Source organism: Sapajus apella, unplaced genomic scaffold, assembly GCF_009761245.1.
Source record: "Sapajus apella isolate SASKATOON/1434 unplaced genomic scaffold, GSC_monkey_1.0 scaffold32, whole genome shotgun sequence".
Lineage (NCBI taxonomy): Eukaryota > Metazoa > Chordata > Mammalia > Primates > Cebidae > Sapajus > Sapajus apella.
The window spans coordinates 3667953-3669792 of record NW_022436972.1 but is presented as its reverse complement, the minus strand read 5'-3'; the positions used below and the strand labels follow the sequence as shown (position 1 = coordinate 3669792).

At 40.7% G+C, this 1840-nt stretch overlaps 1 long non-coding RNA gene across 1 annotated transcript in view; it reads left to right on the top strand.

Moving 5' to 3' along the window:
• The first annotated feature begins 1532 nt into the window (after window positions 1-1532).
• The window catches only part of LOC116562177, an 8288-nt gene continuing 7980 nt past the window's right edge, over window positions 1533-1840 (top strand). The window contains exon 1 of the long non-coding RNA XR_004273821.1: window positions 1533-1660. This is a non-coding gene — a long non-coding RNA (uncharacterized LOC116562177). The remainder of the gene's footprint in view (window positions 1661-1840) is intronic.

The window sequence follows — 1840 nt, the reverse complement described above, 5'->3', positions numbered from 1 at the left end:
ATTCATTCTTTTTTTTTGAGATGTAATTTTTGCTCTGTTGCCCAGGCTGGAGTGCAATGGTGCAATCTCAGCTCACTACAACCTTCACCTCCCATGTTCAAGTGATTCTCCTGCGTCAGCCTCCCAAGTAGCTGGGATTACAGGCACACACCACCACACCTGGCTAAATGTTGTATTTTTACTGGAGATGGGGTTTCACCATGTTGGCCAGGCTGGCCTCGAACTGTTGATCTCAAGTGATCCATCTGTCTTAGCCTCCCAAAGTGCTAGGATTACAGATGTGAGCCACTGCACCTGGCCTAAAATGGCCTTTTCTAATCAGCCTTAGCTGGCAGATGGCAGCCAAAACACAGTGAAAGCTTTGTTTCAGGCACAAACTCATTTAAAATATTGTATAGAATTACCTTCAGGCTATGCGTAGATGTATATGAAACTTAAATGAATTTCATGTTCAGACTTGGGTCCCACCCCCAAGATACCTCATTATGTATGTGCAAATATTCCAAACTACAAAAAAAAAAAAAAATCCCAAATCTAATAAGATATCACACCCTGTAGAGCAAATCCAGGTCTGTTCTGAGTTGGAAGTTCAGAATCCAACTCAGTAATGACTACACTTCTGGTGCTTGCAATACGCCATAATTGCTTGGATGTCATAATAATCCCTTCTCTCTTTTTTACAAGGGCACCCTGACACCTTACAAAAAACTTTAAAGGATTTAATGTTATTTTAAGAAGTTTCGGATAAAGTTCTTTGAGCCCATTGACAAAACTAAAACAACCCTGAAGGCTTATGAAATCTGGGTAGGAGATTATAGAACTTTGTTTTTTTAAAAGTATCATCTGTCTCTACCTGATTTCTTCAACTCTAATTTTGCAATAAAACAGAATTCTTTTTCTCTTGAATTTGTTTCCTTAAATCAGAATACCCAAGCTAATTCCCATCTATAGTTCTATAGCTTGTGGAGTCATTTCATATCATTCTTTTTAAATTGGCCAACATAGCATTAATTTAACAAACCACTTCCCATAGCAAATATATCCTTAGTTATGTTTTTGGATTGAAGGTGCACTAAAATCTAAGGAAATATTGAAAGCTTTGAAGACAGCACTAACTTCACTTCCTTCTTCCAGATCTAGGGGTCCCTGGTTAGTCCTGAATTACTCCCATCATCCAAAGCTGCTGTCTTCTGTTTATACATCATTAGAGGGAAGCACAATCATTCTAAGAAGTTATGAACCACTCCTAACTTATGACTTTTCTAAACATTCCAAGTATTATGATGACTTTCAAACTGGAGATGTGTGCTATCTACCCTGTCAAACTTGGTCAGCCATGGCGCATCCAGAACATGAGTTGTCACCGAAAACTGACATCATAGCAGTGGCTAAGGGTGTACCTCGCAAGCCTGGCATCAGCCTCATCAGAGGCACTGTGTGTTGAGAAACAGCGGGGTAAAGTGACATCACCAAAGTGAATACGCAAAATCCAGCTCCAGCTTCAAAGGTTATTCTTAGAGAATAAAATCACCTCTTCTCTCTTTCTCCCGCGGCTCCCGTTGGCTGGTGCTGGCCTGAAACTGAGGAATGCCTTTGCTCTTTGCAATTCCCACATTCAAAACAGAGTCTCACAACTCAGCCACTAGGAACAAACACCAAGGTCTGTGGCAACCAAAGGGGTGCATGTGTGTGAGTGTGTATGTGTGTGAGTGTGTTTCTGTGAGAGTGTGTATGGGAGAGTGTGTGTGTGAGAGAGAATGTCAGTGCATATTTGTATATTTGTGTTTGTGTGTAGTGTGAGTGGGTGTATGACTGTGAGTGTTTGTATGTGTGTCAGACT